Source organism: Sciurus carolinensis, chromosome 4 (assembly GCF_902686445.1).
Source record: "Sciurus carolinensis chromosome 4, mSciCar1.2, whole genome shotgun sequence".
Classification (NCBI taxonomy): domain Eukaryota; kingdom Metazoa; phylum Chordata; class Mammalia; order Rodentia; family Sciuridae; genus Sciurus; species Sciurus carolinensis.
In genome coordinates, this window is record NC_062216.1 from 63,751,437 (window position 1) to 63,767,872 (window position 16,436).

At 37.2% G+C, this 16,436-nt stretch overlaps 1 pseudogene; it reads left to right on the forward strand.

Annotated features, from left to right (window-relative positions):
- Nucleotides 1-794: 794 nt before the first annotated feature.
- Nucleotides 795-15,842, forward strand: LOC124982723 (protein O-GlcNAcase-like; annotated as a pseudogene).
- The last annotated feature ends 594 nt before the right edge of the window (nt 15,843-16,436 follow it).

The following is a 16,436-nucleotide window of genomic DNA, read 5'->3' on the forward strand; positions in this document are numbered from 1 at the left end:
GTCCCACCTCCTCCATCAGACCCTGCCCACCTTCACTTACTACTCAGTCAAGGGATTCACTGTTTGGGTTAAGGCTCTTATCACCCCATCATGTCTGTTTTAAACCTTCTTTTATTGTCTCACACATGATTTGGGGGGATACCTCATGTCCAAATCATAACAAAAGCATAGAAAACAAGTTTTTTTTTAAAAAAAGAAAGAGAACAGAGGTGGCAGACTTATCCAGAGGGAAGTAGGAGCCCAGACTGAGTGCCCATGAAGATGGTATGTCTTACTTTTTCATAGATCCCAGATTTCCTCTTGCTCCCCACCTTCTTTTTCTTCCATGTGTACAGGCTAATGTCAGGAAGGAGCAGCCCAGAGGGTAATCCCTTGTGTTGGAAAGTGCACATCTGGGAGGTGTTAGCAACTGGTTGAGTGGGGAAGTGCAATTGGAGCAGCCCATTTCTTTTTCTTTTATAATCAACCCTCATCCTTCACACCTGATCATTTACTCTCTGACTGTCTTTTGCTCCTGTCTCTTTCCCCCTCTGTTAAGGGAGCCCTTACTGCTGTAAGATGAAATGGGCAATGACTGCTCTGGCTGCTTCAGGATGAATGGGGTGACATGGGACAAGCACTTTGGGTTTCTGTTTTACAAATGTTTTGGGTGGGTTGAGGGGTCTGAGGTATAAGTCTGATTTGGAAAAACAGGTTGTAAAGTCACCTGGGAGGAGGGTGCTCAATGAGATAAAAAAGAAAACATGAGTAGTGGAAGGAGGTTAATACAACAATAAATGTTGCAGCAGCCGAACATGTCAGTGAATATGATGATGAGGAGGAGGAGGAGGATAATGATAGAGACCAGCATATTTTTTCACCAGGAGATGCCAGATAACCAAGATCTAAGAAGTTGTTACCATGACAAGGCTGGTGAGGACATTGCCTCTATTGGGAATGTAAATCTTTAAGTATATTAGTTACATTGCCAGACTTGTCAGGAATGTAAACACAACATTTATTTTTTATAGTGTCACACATGCCCCCATAAGATGTAATTAAGATATCTAATACCACCTGATTTTTGTAAAAATACCTTTTTATTGGCATAACCTCTGTGTTTAATAGAGATTCCTTTATTTCTGTCACTTAGGGCTAGATAATCATATTAGCCAACACAGATCAAGCCTGCCAATGTAGGAGGTTAGGAAGATAAATAGGTCTCAAATTCCCTTACTGTCATGTGTATCTAAGAGGAACAAATAAAAATTGAAATTTAATTTTAAAAAGGCTTAGGTAAGAAGTAGTGGAATGCAAATGGCAGGCCTCCACCAGAGCAGTTTCAAAATTAATTCACAAAGGGATTTTACTGAGTTTACTCAGATAGAAAAGTTCACTTTCTATCTAGGAAATTATTAGGCATATTGCACAACAGGTCTGCATATCTGTTTTAGGAAAACAACTAGAAGAACACAGGTGAAATGGTACCAGTAGCAAGGTTCCAAATGCATGATCAACCTGAATTCATGATTGTCTTTTGGAGACATCCCTTGATGAACAACCATCTTGCCATAAGTCCCTTTGACCCTTCAGGCCAACATCTCAGATTTTAAACCAATGTGCAATTTGGAAAATACTTTTTGTTGGAGATGGGAAATGGTAAATGTATGTATGTTGCAGAGGTAATTTCATACATAATTCTCAATGATCTTTTTTAATATTTATTTTAGTTGTAGATGGACACAATGTCTTTATTTTATTTATTTGCTTTTATGTGGTGCTGAGGACCAAACCCAGGTGCCTCACACATGCTAGGCAAGTTCTCCACCACTGAACCACAACCCCAGCCCTCAATGGTCTTTTATGAATTGAATTTTATCACTTCATCAGGTTCATGTTCTTCCTAATGACAATGTGGGGCCTGTACTCAATACAGCCAAATATTTACAGATTGAAGATGTCTTAGAGGTACCAGAGTGATATGCAGTGGCAGGCAGCTACCTGATGTGGTTTCAAACTTCCTTCACAAAAGGATCTTACTAAATTGATTCCTTTGAAAGATCAGGTTCCCTTTCTTCCTATGGGCTTCTTAGGTATAGTGCTCAATAGGACTGAATATCTGCTTTATGAGAACAGCAGAAGTGAAATGGTACTGAACAACAGTTCCACATGCACTATCAAACTGAATTCTCAATTCTGTTACTGGGATTCATCTCTTGATGAACTATAACATTCCCACACCTCACTTGGACCTGTTAAGTCAATGTCTCCAATTTGAAGACTATGTGTAATTTGGAAACCCCTTTGTGCAGAAAATAGGAAATGATAGTTTTTGTTGCTTCCAGAGATAAGTTCATACATAATTTTCAACAGAGCTTTGTGGTATTGAATTTCACATCAGCACCAGGTTCACATTCATCATAAGATCACCTCAGTGTATGTTCTCAATGGAGAAGAATATGTGCATATTAAATTGGTTTACAGGAGCAGGAATAAAATTCAATTTACAGTCAGGTTCCAGAAGCACTTTCAAAGTTAATTCACAAGGATGTCTTACCGACTTGACTTCTGCTTCCAACTCATTTCTACTTTGTTCCTAGGAATTTCTCATTAGGAAAAGTGTACAATTGGGTTGAGTACATGCTTTAGGAGAATGGCTAGCAATAGCCATAAGTGAGATGGTACTAGTAGAAAAGTTTTACATTCAGGATCAAACAGTAGGAAATTATGTCCTTGGAAGTCATCCCTTGATGAACTATTATATACCCTTACCTCACTTTAGCCATTTAGGCCATTGTCCCATATTTAAAGTCTACATGCATTTTCTAAACTGCTCTAATGAGAGATGGAAAACAATTATTGTTTGGTGGTCTCAGAGGGAATTTTTTATGTGATCCTCAATGGAACCTTAGGGGATTGAATTTCATTGCAGCCCTGGTTTCACATCCATCCTGAGTGTATCATAGGGCCTACTTAATACAGCCAAGTATATACATATTGAGAACAACTTATAGGAGTTGGAGTGAAATAAAAATGGGATACAACAATCAGAAGTAGGTTAAATTTAATCAACAAAGAGATTTTCCTGAAATGACTCCTCTTTCAACCCCAGGAGCATTATTCCTCAGGTCTTATTAGGTATAATGTACAACAGAGACAAGTATCTGCTTTAGGAAAACTTGTATAAAGAGGGGAAGTGAAATGGCATTACAAAATGTCTACATGCACGGTCAAACTGAACTCTCAATTCTCTTATTGGGAGAGATCTCTTGAAACCTGATAATATTCCCATACCTCACTGGCTCAGGACTCAGAGGTGAAGCCTATGTGCAGTTTGTAAACTGCTTTTTGAAGGGAATATAAAATGGAAGTCGTACAGTGGTTTCAGGATTAATGTCAAACATGAATTTCCATGTGACCCTAGTGAATTCAGTTTTATTGCAGCAACAGTGGTTTCAGGATTAATGTCAAACATGAATTTCCATGTGACCCTAGTGAATTCAGTTTTATTGCAGCAACAGTGTCCTATTTGTCCTAAGGGGACCTTAGGGCCTGTACTCCACACAAGAGAATGTGTGCTTACAGGAGCAGGAAAGAAATGCGAGTGGAAGGCAGCCTCCAGGAGCAGTTTCTAACTAATTTAATAAAGGTTCCTATTGATTTAAGTATTGCTTCAACTCCAGGTTCACTTTCTACCTAGGGGCTTATTGGGTGTAGTACACAGCAGGACTGATAGAAGTGAAATGATGCTAGTAGAAAGATTTCACATACAAGATCAAAATGAATTCTCAATTCTATTATTGGGAGTTATCCCTTGGTAGTATATAATTTTCCCTGTTTTTTTTTTTTTCAGCTCTTTTTCCAATGTGACCAAAAGATTGGACAAGAACAATTAGAGGAAAATTTTATTTGTGGGCTTATAAAACATAAAAGGTCTCAGTTCATTGACAGCCAGCTCCATTCCTTGGAGCCTGAGATGAGGGAGAACATCATGGCAGAAGTGTGTGGTGGAGAAAAGTGCCTCAGGACATGATGATCAGGAAGCAGAGACTGAGATCAGATCAAATGTACACCCCAAAGACATGCCCCCAATGACCTACCTCCTCCAGCCACACCCTGCCTGACTTCAGTTACCATTCAATTAATCCCTACCAGGGTGTTAATTCACTGATTGGGTTAAGGCCCTCATAACCCAATCATTTCACCTCTAAACCTTCTCGCTTTGTCTCACACATGAGCTTTTGAGGGACAATTAATATCTAAGCTGCAACTGTTCCAAATATCACTTGTGCCCTTTAGTCCAAGGTCACAATTTTAAAGTCCATGTGCAATTTGGAAACTGCTTTTGTAAGAGATAGGAAATGGTAATTGTATGGCAGGTACACAGGTCATTTCATACATATTTCTCAATGGGACTTTAAGGAATTGAATTTCCCTGCAGTACAAGGTTCACATTTACCCTAAGGGCACCATAGAGCCTATACTCAATACAGTCAAATATATGCATATGACTTACAAACCAACCTAGGTGCCCATCAACAGATGAATGAAAAAAGAAGATGTGGTTTATATATACAATGGAACATTACTCAACCATAAAGAATGACTTTATGACATTTGCCAGAAAATGGATGGACCTGGAGACTATCATGCTAAGTGAAATAAGCTAATCCCCAAAATACCAAAGGTCAAATGTCCTCTCTATATATGGATGCTAACACACAACTGGGAGCGGGAGCAAAGAGAATAGAAGATCAGTGGATTAGACAAAGAGGAAGGAAGGGAAGGGAGAGGAGCAGGGATAGGAAAGACAGTGGAATGAGTCTGACATAAATTTCCCATGTGCATACCACAGTAAATCTCACTCAACATCATATGCATCCACAAGTCTGGGATCCTAAAAATCTTCCTAGTTTGTATAAAAATGTCAAAATAGAAAACACTGTCATGTATAATAATAACACATAAAACATTTTAAAAACAAAATAGATGACTTGTAGAAGTAGAAGTAAAATGTAAATCCCAGCTAGCTTCCAGGGACAGATTCAAACAATTCACAAAGGGATTTTACTGAATTGACTCCTGCTTCAAATACAGATACACGTACTTCCTAGGGTCTTATTATGTGTAGTGCACAACAGGACCAAGTGTCTGCTTTAGGAAATATCTGGAAGAGCAGAGGTGAAACAGCATTAATCAAAAGGATCAAACTATATTCTCAATTCTCTCATTGTAAGTCATCCCTTTATGAACTGTAAGTTCCCATACTTCCCTAAAAACCTTTTGATCCAGGTCTCAGATTGGAAGACTATCTGAATTTTGGAAACTGCTTTTTGTAGGAGTTGGAAATGGTAGTTGTAAAATGCTTCCAGAGATAATTTCATAAATAATTCTCAATAGAACTTAAAGGAATAGAATTTCATTGCAGCAGCAGGTTCACATTCATCCTAAGTGCACCAGAGGGATTGTACTCAGTGCTGCCAAACACACGAATATTGAAAACTGCTTGGGAATAGTGTGTTGGAGCAGAGTAGAAATAAAAGTGTTAGGGACGAAAATAGACCATAAGTTATGCCACAAAGCAGCCCTTAGGAAATGCAAAAAAACAGATACTGCCTTGTGTTCTATCAGATCATAATGGAATAAGAGTAGAAATCAATGACAATATAATAAACAGAAATTACTCCAACACCTGGAGACTAAATAATATGCTATTGAATGAAACATGGATAACAGAAAACATCAGGGAAGAAATTTAAAAAATTCTTAGAGGTCAATGAGAATGACAATACAACATATCAAAATATCTGGGACACTATGAAAGCAGTGCTAAGAGGAAAATTAATTGCATGGAGCACATTCAAGAAAAGAATGAAAACTCAACAACTAAATGACCTACCATTACAGCTCAAAGCCCTAGAAAAAGAAGAACAGAACAACACCAAAAGTAGTAGAAGACAGGAAATAATTAAAATCAGAGCTGAAATCAATGAAATTGAAACAGAAGAAACTATTCAAAAAATTGACAAAACAAAAAGTTGGTTCTTTGAAAAAGTAAACAAAATAGACAAACCCTTAGCCACACTAACAAAGAGAAGAGAGAAAACTGAAATTACTAAAATTCATGATGAAAAAGGAAATATCACGACACACACCAATTAGATACATAACATAATGAGAAGCTACTTTGAAAATCTGTATTCCAACAAAATAGAAACTGCCGAAGACATTGACAAATGTCTAGAGACATATTCTCCTCCCAAACTGAACCAGGAGGACATACACAATTTATACAGATCAATACCAAGCAATGAAATACAAGAAGACATTAAAAACCTACCATCCAAGAAAAGCCCAGGACCAGACAGATTCTCAGCTGAGGTCTACAAGACCTTCAAAGAACTCATTCCAATACTTCTCAAAGTATTCCAGGGAATAGAAAAGGAGGGTACCCTACCAAACTCATTCTATGAAGCTAATACCACCCTCATACCCAAACCAGGCAAAGACACATCAAGGAAAGAAAATTTTAGACCAATATCCTTGATGAAAATAGATGCAAAGATCCTTAACAAAATACTGGCAAACTGTATCCAAAACATATTAAGAAAATTGTGCACCACAATCAAGTGGGGTTCATCCCTGGAATACAAGGATGGTTTCACATCCATATATCAATAAACATAATCCATCATGTCAATAGACTTAAGGATAAGAATCATATGGTTATTTCAATTGACACAGAAAAAGCGTTCGACAAAATACAACACCCCTTCATGCTCAACACACTAGAAAAAATAGGAATAGTAGGAACATACCTGAACATTGTAAAGGCTATTTATGCTAAGCCCATGGCCAACATCATTCTTAATGGAGAAAAATTGAAAGCATTACCTTTAAAAATGGGAACAAGACAGGGATGTCCTCTTTCACCACTTCTATTCAACATCCTTCTTGAAATACTAGCCAGAGCAATTAGACAGACTAAAGAAATTAAAGGGATACAAATAGGAAAAGAGGAACTTAAGCTGTCACTATTTGCTGATGACATGATTCTATATTTAGAGGATCCAAAAAACTCCTCCAGAAAACTTCTAGACCTCATCAATGAATTTCAGCAAAATAGCAGGTTATAAAATCAACATGCATAAATCTAAGCATTTTTATACACAAGCGATGAAACATCTGAAAGGGAAATGAGGAAAACAACTCCATTTGCAATAGCCTCAAAAAAAAAATGCTTGGTAATCAATCTAACAAAAGAGGTAAAAGATCTCTACAACAAAAAATACAAAACTTTGAAGAAAGAAATTGAAGAAGACCTTAGAAGTTGGAAAGATCTCCCATGTTCTTGGATAGGCAGAATTAATATTGTCAAAATGGCCATTCTACCAAAAGTGCTATACAGATTCAATGCAATTCCAATTAAAATCCCAATGACGTACCTTACAGAAATAGAGCTAGAAATCATGAAATTCATCTGGAAGATTAAGAAACCCAGAATAGCTAAAGCAATCCTTAGCAAGAAGAGTGAAGCAACTTGTATCGCAATACCAGAACTTCAACTATTCTACAAAGCAATAGTAACAAAAACAGCATGGTATTGGTACCAAAATAGACAGGTAGATCAATGGTATAGAATAGATGACACGGACACACCCAACTAAATACAATTTTCTCATACTAGACAAAGGTGTCAAAAACATGCAATGGAGAAAAAATAGCCTCTTCAACAAACAGTGCTGGGAAAACTGGAAATCCATATGCAATAGAATGAAACTAAACCCCTATCTCTCACCCTTCACAAAAAAAAAAAAAACTCACAATGGATTAAGGACCTCGGAATCAGACCAGAGACCCTGCATCTTATAGAAGAAAAAGTAGGTCCAAATCTTCAACTTGTAGCCTTACGATCAGACTTCCTTACCAGGATTCCCATAGCACAAGAAATAAAAGCAAGAATCAATAATTGGGATACACACACACACAATGGAATATTACTCAGCTATAAAGAATAATAAAATTATGGCATTTGCAGGCAAATGGATGAAATTGGAGAATATCATGCTAAGTGAGATAAGCCAATCTCAAATAACCAAAGGATGAATGATCTTGAGATAAGCGGATGATGACACATAATGGGGGATGGGAGGTGGGCAAGAATGGAGGAAGGAGGGACTGTATAGAGGGAAAAGAGGGGTGGGAGGGGTGGGGGTAAGGAAAAATAACATAAAGAATCAAACACCATTACCCTATGTAAATGTATGATTACGCAAATGGTATGCTGTTACTCCATGTACAAACAGAAACAACAAGTATCCCATTTGTTTACAATAAAAATAAATTTTAAAAAAATGGATCAAGGACCTTGGAATCAGACCAGAGACCCCGCATCTTATAGAAGAAAAAGTAGGTCCAAATCTTCATGTCAGCTTAGGATCAGACTTCCTTAACGGGACTCCCATAGCACAAGAAATAAAAGCAAGAATCAATAATTGGGATAGATTCAAACTAAAAAGCTTTCTCTCAGCAAAGGATACTATCAGCAATGTGAAGAGAGAACCTACAGAGTGGGAGAAAATCTTTGCCACTCATACTTCAGATAGAGCACTAATTTCCAGAATGTATAAAGAACTCAAAAAACTCTACGCCAAGAATACAAATAATCCAATCAATAAATGGGCTAAGGAAATGAACTGACACTTCACAGAAGATCTACAAGCAATCAACAGATATATGAAAAAATGTTCAACATCTCTAGTAATAAGAGAAATGCAAATTAAAATTACCCTAAGATTCCATCTCACCCCAATTAGAATGGCGATTATCAAGAATACAAGAAACAACAGGTGTTGGCGAGGATGTGGGGGAAAAGGTACACTCATACATTGCTGGTGGGGCTGCAAATTAGTGCAGTCACTCTGGAAAGCAGTGTGGAGATTGCTCAGAAAGCTTGGAATGGAACCATCATTTGACCCAGCTATCCCATTCCTTGGCCTATACCCAAAGGACTTAAAATCAGCATACTACAGAGATTCAGCCACATCAATGTTCTTAGCTGTTTCATTCACAATAGCCAGATAGATGTCCTTCAATTGATGAATGGATAAAGAAACTGTGGTATATATATACAATGGAATATTACTCTGCCATAAAGAATGATAAAATTATGGCATTTGCAGGCAAATGGATGAAATTGGAGAATATCATGCTAAGTGAGATAAGCCAATCTCAAAAAAACAAAGGATGAATGATCTCGCTGATAAGTGGATGATGACACATAATAGGGGGTATGAGGGGGGCAAGAATGGAGGAAGGAGGGACTGTATAGAGGGAAAAGAGGAGTGGGAGTGGTGTCGGGGAAGGAAAAAATAACAGAATGAATCAAAAACTATTACTCTATGTAAATGTATGATTACACAAATGGTATGCCTTTACTTCATGTACAGAAACAACATGTATCCCATTTGTTTACAACAAAAATAAATATAAAAAAAAATTTTTAAAGCCAAACCCAAAAAATCAAAAGGTGAATGTTTTCTCTGATAAGTGGATACTAATCCATAATTAGGGGGTGGGAATGAAGCAATTTTGGATTATGCAGAGGTAAGTGAAGGGAGGGATGTGAGGATGGAAAGGACAGTGGAATGAGATGTACATTATTACCCTATATACATGTATGATTACACTTCTGGTGTGACCCTACATCATGTTCGGCCAAAGGAAGAAGTTGTGCTCCACTTGTGCACAATGTGACAAAATGCACTCTACTCTCATGTATAACTAATTAAAACAAATTAAAAAATAAAATAAAAAATTTTTAAATGATCACATTCTTAGGGCCAGTGACCGACAAGACCAAATACATGCTTATTGGAAAAGGATTATTGCAACAGCAAAAAAAAAAAAATGTAGAGGGAGGGAGATTCCAGAGTCAGATTCAAACTTATTTTACAAGGGGCTCTTACAGAATTGATTCCTGCTGCCATACCAGATTCACTTTCTTCCTAGGGGCATATTAGGTACAGTGATCAACAGTCCCAAATATTTGCATTTGGAAAACAGCTAGAAAAAGCTAGAATGAAATGTTACAGCCACATCATTTCCATATGCAGGATCAAACTGCAATCTCGATTCTTTCATTAGGAGTCATCTCTTAATTAACCATAAAGATTCCATTTTTTACTTTTCCTTTTTAGGCTTGTTCTCAGATTAGAAGACTATGTGCAATCAGTAAACGGCTTTTCCTAGGACATGGGAAATGGTAGTTGCAAGGAGGTCGGAGAGGATATTTCACAGAAATCTTGGTTGGAGGATCCCATGGTCCCCAAATTCCAGCATAGTATAATCCTGCAGCACCACATGTTGCCATCTCACACAGTAGCCAAGCCTTTAGGGACACTGGATTCTGCATTCTCTGAGTGCCTAGGCAGCTAAGTGGGGTAAAACAACTTCTAAGGCCCCCCATATAAGTGAGGTGCCCCAGTGCCTATTCTCGAAGGGATTTTTTTTTTCTTTTACACTCTTGAGCCTGAGATGGATGTGGTCTTGCTAATTCTTGAAATGCCCTCAAGTCACTTCTCCTATTGTCTCTGGGTAAAATCTCAAGCATTTCTTTAGTGGCTACAATGTATTTAACAACCACACATTCCTTAACCCCAGTTTTACTCTGCTCTCTGCTCCTGATTATCACAATAAAGTTGGTTAAAAGCTGCCAGCAATATCCATGACAGCAGCTGAATAGTATGTGGCCTAGAAATTTCTTCCACCAGATTAGTAAGTCCATCATATTTAAATTCGGCCTAACATAAGTCTCAGGACATGGGCAAAATGTAGATAACTTCTTAACCATAACATAAATGATCTCGAGTCCAATTTCCAATAGAGTTCTCCTGCTCAGAGAACTTATAAGCCCCGTCTTCATTTTTCACAGTACTATTGGCATTCTTATCTTCTGAACTACTATCAGAATTACCCATTAAGTTCCACTTACAACATTCTAAAGTTTTTCCAGCTTGCATCACTAAACTTTCTAAAATTCCTCCCACAAATTCCAAAAAGCTCCAAAAGCATCTGAACCACAAAGTCAGATTAGTCACAACAACAACTCTATCAGTACGTAACTCAAGAACAATTGGAAAGAAAGTCTATAGACAGTCTATTGGCTATAACCAGTCTGGTTAACTATTTGGACCACTTCTATGGAGACAGTTCATTCACTCATCATTAAAATTTGGGTTTTTTATTTTTTATTTTTTTCATTCCGTGTGTATGAGTGTGTGTGCACTCACATGCACGCATGCATGTGAATTCTGGCTGTGCTGCTAGGTTCAGAAACATAAATACACACACTTATTTGTTTATTTTTCTCTCGCTTTCAACCTTTTTAAACATAGTTATTTTTTCATTGCATTGTCTTTTGAGGAGTTAGGTTTTTTGGATTGTATATTTTGGTTTGACTTTGTATTAATTTCATTTGTTTATTTCTCCTGTTTATTTTTCTCTCTTCTCTTCTCTTTCTAATGGACAAATTCTATGGTTCTCAATCCCCCTCTCCCAATATTTTGCTTATTCTGTATAAAAATTATCTGGCACATCTCTTCTGCATTCTCTCTGGCTGTCTTTTGAAATTTTAAACTTTTCTAAGTTCCTAACACATTTTTTTGTCACCTAAATAACTGTATTTTCACCATCTTTCAGAACTAATTGACTCTTTCCAACAACATTAAGGCTGATAGAATTATTACTACTGTGGATGATATAGTTGAAACCTCCTGTTTGTTTTAAAGCTAGATGTAGTTCGTGGTTATTGTTTTTACTGTTGAAAATTGCTGAACCTACCAATCCTGTTTTTGGTGGTAATTAATGTTGAAGATGTCATAGTAGGAAATTGCTATTTACTTTAATGCTGTGTATTGTTTGCAATATTGTTACTATTGTTTATTTCACCCCATTCTGTGAGGTCCTGAAAAACTACAGGGATACTACAAGTTCACAGATTAGAGACTCTGCTACTTAACTAAACCCAACCAAAGGACAGTATACTTTCCTCCACACATAAATTAATATCACTCGATATTCACCTATATTTTAATAAAAGAATAGAAGAGACAAAAAGCAAAACTAGCAATTAGACTATGTAATTCCTACCCCATTCAAATTGGGGTAATCATTAATACACTAGACAATATAGTAGACCCCTGCAGTTGAATTTATAATCCAGTTAACATTTTTTTATTGTTAGAACTTTTGTTAAATGCTGACCCCACCATTCCTATATAGATGGCAAATAGTATTACAGATAACAAAATAGACACTGGACATTTAACATAAAGCTATACCTTTGTTTCTGACACTAGAGCCACTCCTGGCTCCCCACTCCCTTTAAGAGTAGCCAGAAAGAGCTTGGGACACTTTAAGATCAAAGAGTACATATCCTGCAGCTGAAAACACATCTCAACCAAGCAACTATGAATCTCGCTTCAACATAATCTATTCCACCTGAGCCCTGACATTATTCTGAACCAAAGAAGTAAGGAGGCAAAAGTCCTAGACCAACAACAAGGACTCATGGAGGAACAATCATAGAGGGACCTCATGTCCCACCCCTTGTCATCTATTCACATATCAAAAACAGAGAGAAGTCATAGAACAAATAAGATATTTACACACAAAAGAACAAGTGCAAAAAAAGAAGTAGGGGTATCCACCTCAATTGATGTACAAGTCCCAAACCTCTGAAAACATGAGGAAATAGCAAGCAAATTTCCCTGCAAAATCCAACAGTGGATCCCACTGATACTGAGATAGAAGAAAGCTCACAGGAAGATTATTTTTAAAAAAACAATTTATTAAGATGTTCAATGAACTAAAAAAATTCTAAAGACAAAATTAGAGAGCAATCACAGATGAAAGACCACTTTAATAAAGAAATAGAAATAGTGAAAAGAAAGCAAGCAGAACTCCTAGAAATGAAAGTCATAATCAATTAAATGTAAAAATCACTTGAAGGCATGGCTTACAGACTAGAATGCATGGAAAATAGAAACTCAGCCCCCTGAAGACAGAAATTGATCTTCAGTGTACAGAATGCAATAAAAGGGGAAAATTGTAGAATATGATGAGAATATATAAGAACTCTGGGACAACATTAAAATCAAACCGAAGAATCATTTGAAAGAGAACATGGAGAAACAAATTAGGCATAAAGAATATTTTCAATAAGATAGTTACAGAAAAATTTTCCCACATAAGAAATGAGGTAAACATCCACACACAGAAGACCCATAGAACCCAAAATAGACACGTTCAAGTGAGAGGCTTGCTAAGACATATCATAATCAAAATGCCTAACATAGAAAATAAGGAAAGAATAATAAAAGCTGCAAATGAGAAATATCAGGTCACATCTAGAAGCAAATCAATAAGGCTCACTCCTGATTTCTCAGTTGAGACCCTAAAATTAAGGAGCACCTGGAATGGTATATTCCAAGCTCTAAAAGAAAACAACTGCTAACAAAGGTATAGTAACCTACAAAGCTCAGTTTCAAATTTGAGGGGAAAATAAAAACTTTCCACGACAAGAATAAACCAAAAGAATTAATGAGCACCAAACCAGCATTAAAAGGACACTCAAATATGAATTTCACACAAAGGAACTAAAACATAATTCCCAAAGCTCTCAAACAGAGGAAGTTCCATGGAAGACTAATTCACTAAATAAGAATCAAGACATGATAAAATATAGCAAAAAAACAAAAAAACTCTCTACTGCCACATATATCTAAACAGAATGAATAAAAATAATAATTTTTTAAAAAACAAAATGGCAGGAAACCACAAACACATATTCATACTAATGCCCTGAATATTAATGTTCTCAACTGCACAATTAAAAGACACAGATTATTCAAATGGGACCGAAAAAAACAAGATCTAACTATATGCTGTTTACAAGAGACTCAGGCAAAGACATCAACAGGCTGAAGGGAAAAGGATGGCAAAAATATGTCCCATGCATATAGACCATGAAAACAAGCAGAAGTAACTATTCTCATATTTGACAAAGCAGATTTCAGGAAAAATCAATCAGAGAGACAAAGGCCACCAGGTCCTAGTAAAGGGGAAAACCCAACAAGAAGGTATAATGATAGTAAACATTTATTCTCCAAATGTCAGTGTACCCAATTACATGAGAAAAAATACTCCATGATATTAAATTCCACATAGACCCAAACACAATAATTTTTGGGTGATTTCAATACATCTTTATTGCCAATAGTTCATGAAAACATAAAAATCAATAAAGATATCACTAACCAAAACAACACAATAGATCAAATGGTCCTAGCAGGCATCTACAGGATAGTCCACCCCATAGGGCTGAATTTACCTCTTCTCAGCTACGCACAGAACTTTTTCAAAACTTGATCATATTTGAGGTCACAAGGTGAATCTTATAAAATGCAAAAAAAATTATATAATCCCATGTATCCTATCAGATCTTAGTGAAATGAGCTACAAATCAATAGCAAGAATAATAGAAACCTTATAAATACATGTAGTATGACAATCAAATACTAACTGAAATCATTGAAGCTAAAATGGCAGAGGAATTGAAACCAATAGACACCGATAAAGAAAGCATAGCTGAATCAAAATCCCCAGAGATGTCTATGCAAGAAGACTGTATTAGTGATATTGCTCCTATGCAGATGGATGAACAGACAAATAAGGAGCAATTTGTGCCAGGTCCAAATGAAAAGCCTTTGTACACTGCAGAACCAGTGACTCTAGAAGATTTGCAGTTACTTGCTGATCTGTTCTACCTACCTTATGAGCATGGACCCAAAGGAGCACAAATGTTACAGGAATCCCAGTGGCTTTGAGCAAATAGCAGTGTAGTCAGTGTCAATTGCAAAGGCGAAGACTCTGAAAAAATCAATTAATGGCGGTCTCAAGCAGCCAAGTTTGAAGAGCTGTGCAGACTAGTGATGGGAATGTTTACTTGGCTTTCCAATTGTGCCAGCAGGACAATCCTTTGTGACATGTAGGATATCAAGAGTATAATGTCTATGGTGAAGTCTTTTGTACAGTGGTTAGGGTGTCGTAGTCATTCTACACCCTTAATTGGAGACCAAGAACCCTGGGCCTTTAGAGGTGGTCTAGCAGGAGAGTTCCAGCGTTTGCTGCCAACTGATGGGGCAAATGATCTATTTTTCCAACCACCCCCACTAACTCCTACCTCCAAAGTTTATACTATCAGACCATATTTTCCTAAAGATGAGGCTTTCGTGTACAAGATTTGCAGAGAAATGTGTGACGATGGAGTGGGTTTACCTTTTCAAAGTCAACCTGACCTTATTGAAAACAAGTTAGTAGGAGGGCTACTTTCCCTCAGCCTGGATTACTGTTTTGTCCTAGAAGATGAAGATGGTATATGTGGTTATGCCTTAGGCACTGTCGATGTGACCCCCTTCATTAAAAAATGTAAAATTTCCTGGATTCCCTTCATGCAGGAGAAGTACACAAAGCCAAATGGTGACAAAGAACTCTCAGAGGCTGAGAAAATAATTTTGAGTTTCCATGAAGAACAGGAAGTGTTGCCAGAAACTTTCCTCGCCAACTTCCCTTCTCTGATAAATATGGATATTCACAAAAAGGTAACTGACCCAAGTGTAGCCAAGAGTGTGATGGCTTGCCTCCGGTCTTCACTGAAGGCTAATGGCTCCCAGGAGGCTTTCTGTGAAGTAAGACCAGATGATAAAAGAATTCTGGAATTTTACAGCAAGTTAGGCTGTTTCGAAGTTGCAAAAATGGGAGGATTTCCAAAGGATGTGGTTATACTTGGTCAGAGCCTGTGACACTGTTGGCACCGTGAACTGTCCAAAAGTCTCTTAACTCCACCTTGTGGTTGGTGGTTGGGGCCTTCATACAGTTCTGCATCTGGAGCAGCAACATATCAGTCAATTTGAATTGAAAACAAAGACGACTTTGTAAAATTCACCCATCACAGTTTCAGACTCCTTACTGGTTGGAAGAAGATAGTATACTGCTACAAATTCTGTATGAAACAGATGTGGGGCCCCTCATCTGGGTCTTGTGTCTTGGGTTAGGTGCCAAGACCTCTTAGGTGTGCTTATAGGGAGGGTCTTCAATAAATGTAGTCAGCACTATTTTTCTGTATCTGGTGTTGCATTTCTCACCTAAGAGTAATGAAAATCACTTCTGGCATCCTCCTTGGTTTATTGAATGAAATGTCTCATTCTTTGGAGACATGCAGAATTGAGAAAGATTTTAGTGGGTTTCAGAGGCTTCAGGGTTGATTTCCGGGTGGGATGGTTGTGGTGTTAGTTTAAGATGAATAAATGATTTCAATTTTGGGCAATTTTTCTGCTTTTTGTAAAGCTATGGCCAATTGTCTCCTATAGTAACCATTGGTTCAGGCATGTTGTACT